Here is a 7,915-nt window from a genome sequence, read left to right as displayed (position 1 = left end):
GACAGTCGAAACCAAATCCCGCGCGCACCTGCACACCCCTATATCTCTCCCTCTCTCACTCGCTCTGTTATAGCGAGATCGCGGGAATAATCTCGTTGTGCAAACGATTCGTATCGCGTTTGTGCGTTGATTATAGTTCGCCAGGCAAGCCCAGCTGACTGCCGGTAGATATTGTTGATCCGTGGCCGACGGGTAGCTGGCGGAGTACCGAGAGCACGAAAGGAGAGCGTGGCCTGTCAGATGGTGGAAGCAGTTTCTTGCGTTCTTCTCGGATAGTCGACGAATCCTTTATGGGCCATGCATGAAGGTACTATAGCCCCCTATCCCGAACCCGGCGTACTACGCCACGGCCAACTAAATGTAACCCCTTACAATAATGGCGCCGCTTGTCTCACGGTCCCCTCTCTCCGAGCCCGGCACAGCTGGTAAACAGAGGTGGCCAATCAGCGGGCGTCCTTACCCAGCATGGGCCAATGGAAGCCGAGCTAGGCGCGCCAAGATGAATGGGTCTCGGTCTCTCGCCTCGCTCCCTCTCGCTCCTTCGCTTTCCCACCCGCTCACTATCGCTCCACTCCTCTCTCTCGGTCGGTGCTTTTATCTCTCTCTCCTCCTCTCTCTCTCTTTCTCTCTCTCTGCCTCCTTCCTTATCTGCACACTCTGCCCTCTCCGTCGAAGCACCGCGGTGGTGTACGAGTCGTGGGACTCACACAGGCCTCCGTAGAGAGCCTCACCGTCACTTGGTCGTCGTGTTGCTCTCGAAGAGCGCGCGAACCGACAGGGTTGCAGTACCACGCCGCCTGTCAGTCAAAGGCCTTCGGCGCGTTTTCTCCGCCACGTTTTTTTTATTTATTACTTAATTTTCTTTCTATTTTCTATAATCAAATTTCGCGCCACGTCGTTATCAACCCTTAAAGAAAACCATCCGCTTCACACTTTCGTCACGCGAAGATAGAGAGAGAGAGAGAGAGAGAGAGAGAGAGAAACCGATGCATCTAGGGTAACGAAACTAGAAATCAACGATCCTCCGAATGCCATGCACCGGAGACTACGTTCGAACCGTCGCGCGGCACACTCGGTTCCTATCGGAAACTTGCACTGACACCGAATCTCCTCGGCGTCCCCGAGTACCAGGGTAACGCTCGCAAGGGCAGCATGGTAGGGGCGCGAACGGGTCTCTCAACTTCACACAGACGCATGCCTCTCACGTAGCTCACCGACACTGGTGCGCCTAGAATCCAGTCGTAAACACGCCATCCTCTCTCTCTCTCTCTCTTCTCTCTTTTTCTCTCTTTCTCTTTCTCTCGCTCCGACTGATGCACCGGACATGTGTGCACCATGCGCACACGCTCCCACGTGTTTAATACGCGTAGAGACACAGGCACGTCTATTTTTACACCCACAACGGAGCGATTTCTGATTTTTCAGAGTCGTTATAGGATCACGACGACGGAATGATCTACGTCACGCTGGAGGCGTGTTGAATACCCACGCTACATGCCGCGGTGTTGACGCGATCCGCAGCTCCTCTTCCTCATGTTTTGCTTACAGGAGGATTAGAATCAGCCCCGTAGACACTCGACACAACTCTGGATTTAAGCCTCGAGACCTCGTTGGGGTAGGTTGTCTTTGGCGAGAGTAGGTATTGGTACCTTATACGCCATGCACACCGTCTTGTACAAGTACAAATATGTGTATTAAATTATGATCTAACTACTCACCAGCCGGGATCCGGAGGCTTCTCGCATCTGAAACAGAAAATACGCCCCTTTTTAATTCTGTACATATATATATATATATATAGGTACGTGAAATAACCGCATGGGCCGTGTTTTTTATGTATTTCATGGTGGCACATGAGCGTGAAGAGGTTTTTTCGTCGCAATAGCAGACCGCCTGATGACGACACGACGATGATGATTCTCGATTCGACACCCCGTCCTACCTTCACCCCCGCTAGGCACCTGTTTCGAAGGGAGGGATACACGAGCCGCAAAGGGCAGGCGTGGCACAGGTAGATATATGTAGAGAGCCTGAACACAGAGCAGAGGACTCTGTCGAGTAGAAAGCGGGCTGAAGGGTACCGCACAAGTCTAATCTATGGAGATGAATGTCGGACCCTGCCATATCCCACCCACTTGAAACCACCTGATCTTTTTGAGAGGCCGCCCGTTAGATGATATTCAATATGGCCTCGGATGGCGGAGAGAACGAAACGGGGGAATAGACGAAGGCAAGGATAAAGAAAATGAAAGAAAAAAAAAACAAACGAGAGAGAATGGAGAAAAATGTCTGCAGCCCTTTGTCGAGTCCGCGCGAGTTAATCTTTCTCTTGGACAGGAGGTCTCTCTCTCTCTCTCTTTCTTTATTTTTCTCTTGGAAAAAAGAGCAACAGAGAGACAGAGAGAGAGAGAGAGAAGGGCCTTATACAGCGGTAGGATGAAAAAAATTCAAATGATCTTTTTCTTCCACTTCTTTTTATTTTACTTAAGATTTGTGACGAAGTAAATGGGACTCGATAAGAGTTAAGAGGGTCATTTTTCTCCTAAATATATGTATATCTACCTGTTATAACGCCTCTCCGGGTTATACATGGATTAACGAAGCTAGATGAGGATCCGTGATTTTGCGCTGGATTATGTATTACATATACCTACTTAAATATATATATATATATATATACATATTTATATTTTTTTAATTTATCCTCTTCGAATGATACATGGAACTATACGTGCGGTTAAACAGGGACTTGGATTCTCCCAGACCCATAAATTTACACGCCGTGGCTCGAATACTGTGTTCGAGTATGGTAGTTTTGATTTTTCAGAATGTACAATGTACCGTATGAACTCGTTGGAAGAGAAATTTTCACGCTAGTTACGCCGATGCTGAGTAACGAAACACGCGACGCGATTTAATTGCCCATTTTTGTACGACCAACCGCGGTATTTATGTCTAAATTTACGTAACATTATTACTCGCTTCCTTTATTCATCCATATTTCTGCGCAATGGTTGTTAAAATGAACGAGCATAAAATTACGGGGAATAAACAATTGGGTAAAACATCGATCTCTCGGATAGCTTTGAAGTTTCATCAGCTATGATGTAAACCTGTTATATTGTTTTTATTTTAATTTGCTTCTTTCTTTATCGTCACAGCAACAACCGCTCTGTAATCCACGTACGTTGCAACACCGGTAGGTAGGATTCTTGCTGCTTACAAGCATCCGTTCACATATCGAAAAACGATAAAGGTTACCTCATTTTATCCACACACGCGACTAGAAAAGGAGACGTAAACCCGTTTTAAACATGAAATATTTATGTATATAAGCAGTTACGCTTCGGTAATAAACTCGCCGCAATTTTTCGGTGATGTATGGAGGCAGAGAATGTAGCAAGAAACCTGTGAGCTGGTATAGCCGAACGGAAACTACGTATTACTAACGAAAATTCTCACATTTGCAATTCAAATTGAAAAATGCAGACGTACGTTCCAATCGATTATATTTATCCATTTTACAGCATTCTTTAATTCAGGATCTACTAGAGCTGTCGCTGTTTCTCTCCGACATTTAACCTTCCAGCAATAAGACTTTGTAACGTGATAATTCGAAGCCATGAGCAGAGTGAACCGTAAAAAATTCATCGAAACATGAACGATAAATCTCTGGACCGAAATTCCAACGAAGTTCAAAACTCAAACTCAAAACTATTGAAACTATGATCAAACAGCGAGTGCAGTGCCCCTTGGTTATACATACATTGACGGGTTACCACTGATTGCGACAGCGAATGCTCGACGCTTCGCGAAGAAGCCACCCATGTCGGCTGTCACCAGGAATCGCTAACCTACGTGACACGTCGCCTCAAACTGATCAATGAGCCATTCGTCGTCTCGCTGCAGATTCACGACACGTATTAAGCTACGGCTATACTTAGACCCGATGCTGGTGTGAGAATGAACTGACATTAGCATATGGATTTCGTATTGAACAGGTAGGCAGATTCTAGCACCTCGTAAAACGATCGATAGTGTATTCGGTTTCAAATCCACGAAAACGAGAAATTGCTCAGAAGCAGTTAGACCTGAGAATGGAAAAGTACCTGACACAGCTGACAGCTCGACAATTTTTTGATTTTCCATATCATACTGAGTATAAAAAAAATGGATTCCTATTTACAAGTAATTGGTTAGTGTGTCAGTTTTGACTGGAATATCTAAAAATATAGCAACGAGCTGAGATGATGTGATGGATTTTTCCATTTCACAACACAGATGGATATCATGTGCATACCTACTAGTGAGATTAAAAAGCAACGTTATCGTTGGAAATGGTTTTGAAAAACGACTCTCCGCGTGTTTCAAAAATTGTTGTCATTAATTCGTGAATGAAATTCAAGCGTATACAAAGTATCCACCGGCAGTACGTGTCCATAAAAAGTAAGATTAAGCGTCGTAGAAGGTGTAAATTGTGACGGTGCGCGTTAACAAAGCGGACTGCGACTAGATACACGGCGATAAGGATGATCTCGGACGTGTTCCATGTCCGAGGATTCCGATCCGAGGAAGGGCTGCCCAAAGTCCGTCTCGTTCTTCCATCTCCGTCTTTTCACGGTCTTTCATCCTCTTTCCACTTCGAACCGAAGGTGTACGCTTGTGTGACAGACACACAAGCGTACATGAGCAAGGAGTGAAAGGAAATGGGCGGCGTCATTGTCAGGCCAGCCGATGGTGGTTAGAGATTCGAATCCGATCGTTGGACCATCGCCGAGAGAAGACGCCCCAGAGATCGTACGTGGCACCTAGCGCACCATCTACGGGGAGATAAAGCTAAACCTAAGAACCGTGAGGCAACCCTTGACGCCTTACGGCCTGGACTGAACCTTCCGACAAAACTGAGAGTGGAAAAACTCGAGCGACAAATCTCGTGAACGCCGCTGTTCTTGATAGTCTGCAATAAATGATTGATCGGAGGAAGGTCACACGTGCAAAAGGGTCGTTTTCCCGTTCGAGAAAATAAAAAAAAAAAAATAAAAAACAACCACGTTATTCCCATTTTCAATTGAGATGATTTTCCCGAATAACGAAGCTTGTCAACTTTGCATGCTGCTGGTACTTCGACGTCCCGCATTTCAGACACCTACTTTCGTTTTGAGCTGTAGCAAAGCTACGCTCCTAGTTTCGTGTAGGTTGGGTACGGGTGTACAAGTGGTTCCTGCCGAATGATTTCAAATTCTTATCTATTTTTACTCGCACATTTCATTCGAATAATGTCGACGTGGATATCGCTCTTGAAAGTGATTTTCACCACAGTAATACGGTATCAACGCCATTAACAGTATGCCAATTTTGCAGTGAGCTAGAAGGATCTGATTTTGAGCTAATCGAATTTTTTTCTACGAGTAATTCACCCACTTTCGTCCTACCGAAATTTTGGTCGAATTTATACCGCTGCAGAAGTAATTTAGAACGCTGAAATGAGAATTGAGTACTCGAGTCTATTCCTCTTGCTGTGGTCTTTAAGGATGAAGAGTATTTTCTACATTTTTCAGGATCGTGAGGGGGCTGCAATCGCTTTGGAAAAGGTGAAGCAGAACCCTCCGTTACCAACAGACTTTGTGAGGCTCAAACGAAGCCTGGGCTTCATGTACCTGAGGAGTTTTCCTAATTTTCTTAGCTAGTGGATATCTTACCGACCGCGTAGCTGCTCACCACTTGTGAAACGTGTCTCTGCCTGGATCACAAAATGCATCCAAAATTCATATTCGACTGGCTCCATCCTTGGACCCTAGAGATTTCTAGGCTGTCTGCTGTGAAAAGTGTGAGCATTGAATATTGCAAGAGAATTTCAACGAGTTGAAAAGTTAGTTTACAAATTCATTTTCTCAAGAGTGGTAGGGAATCTGTATAATTCAGGGAGACAACTTCGATATAAGATAATATCTTGAACAAATTTCAGTCCTAGGAAAGTAGCTGCGGAATGTTCAAACTCTCGATAAACGTATAAACTCTCACGGGGCGATCGTAAAGCGGAGAAATTACCCTCGACATGTGCGGCAGACCAGATAAATTACCCCTTCATCCATATCCGCGATGAAGATTACTTGAAACGTGGGGATATATGTATAAGCTACGTTTTCCATCCAACTGGCACATTCTGGGTCGGATAATCGGCTGCTCATTCCTCTCCTCAAATTATCCTGAAATACGACTGCGGCTATAGAGGCGACATTTCCAATTAACCGTCCAATAAAAATGACATTCAATAACATCAAGTGTAATCAATAACTTAATGAAACCTGTCAATAAAAATAATTTCATCCCTCCACAGAGACAGGCTTCTCATCCTCTTCCATAACTCAATAATGACTCTGAAAATTATCCGGCTGACCGTATGACCAAAATCGAATTCCCGCTTCGAATTAAGAGCTGACCAAAGACCGCAGTTTTCATTCACATTATTTAAGTTACTATGGCAGTAGGAGTTTCGCGAGTATGGATTGTGAGGGGCGAATCCAGCATGGCGCGGTGGGTAGTTTGAAACGATTTTTCACCCCTTGCCATGAGTTAGAATTAAATCCGTATAGCTGATTAGTCGCGGGTCGTTAATTAATGATAGAAAAAAGCGCGGAGGCGGGATGAAAAGTAAAATAAACGATAATGAAAACGGCCGCTTTGCAACGTTGGGTAAAAGCGATGCGGAATGGCAATAAAAATTGATTCCCTCGTCGACGACGGCTCGGGCAGAAACCAGTTGACATCACGCTCCCGGAGATGGCCTCTCGAGGACGCGGCAGTAGAAGGAGGGATGCGAAAAGCTGGGGTCGGTGTGTAGCAGTTCTGCCGGTGTGGGCGATCCGTCGTCGGACGTCGACGTGGCACAGATAAGCTCTCATCTCTCGTGACGTGTCCCTGCGTCCTTCGGCCTAAATTTTTCTTCCTTTCGGGAGTTGTCGCGTGTTGTTCACCGTCCGTGAGGAGCGACCTGTAAGCTCTGCGAACCCTTGTCCCGAGGTGTGCAACCCTCGCGTATGTGAAACGGAAGAGGAAGATAAAAAGGAAGAGAGAGGAAGAGAGAAGACCCGACTTCCCGGGAAAGAAGAGTTTTCAGGTACGTGTCGCACCCTAAACCCCCTCAAGTTCTCCCTGCGGACGATTCGAGGTGAAACCCTTGTCGCCCTACGTCATCGACGACCAACCGGCGCCGCAGTCGCCAACGAAATGCGCAGGAACTAGAATGCGGTATCGAGTAAGTCCCTGCATGACTGACTTTTCAAAACTACGTCGCTCTTGGCTAGAAAAAAAAATAACAGAATCACGAGCCTATTTTCACAAGCAATAAAATCTCTTTCACGTTTACCATAGAAATGTTTTTCAACTTACGTAATCGCTTGCACGATTGATATTTCGCCATTCGGCGTTATCGATCAGTCCATAAATACATAAAAAAAATAAAACATTTCTCATACACATAGAGTTCAAGTTTGACTTAAATTTTTTTACAGAAATGAATACAAACGAATCAATAATCACATCGAAAGTTTAATCGTTCTTTCGATATTCATACTGAATTATTCTATTCATCTTCAGTCTATTATTATTTCTGCAGAAAAGCTTAACGCAAGATTGAAAAACGAGAATTGTGAGTCCTCAAAAAAATCCATCCATCACTGGTACCCACCCCTAACCAGAAATTTATATCTACAATTATATCTGTGGCTGGCAGAGCTGAATTCTACTGTTTTTCACATATTTCATGGTGTTGTTGTTGTTGTTATTATTATTATTATTATTATTATTAGAATTATTATTATTTTTTTTAATTACAAGCGTGATACTGGCGTGCAATAGAAGCACGTGTTATACGTCAGTCGTTGAATGCGCTTTCCTCGATCCCTACAGGTGACAA

Source organism: Diprion similis, chromosome 1 (genome assembly GCF_021155765.1).
Source record: "Diprion similis isolate iyDipSimi1 chromosome 1, iyDipSimi1.1, whole genome shotgun sequence".
NCBI lineage: Eukaryota > Metazoa > Arthropoda > Insecta > Hymenoptera > Diprionidae > Diprion > Diprion similis.
Note: the sequence above shows the minus strand (reverse complement) of the source record.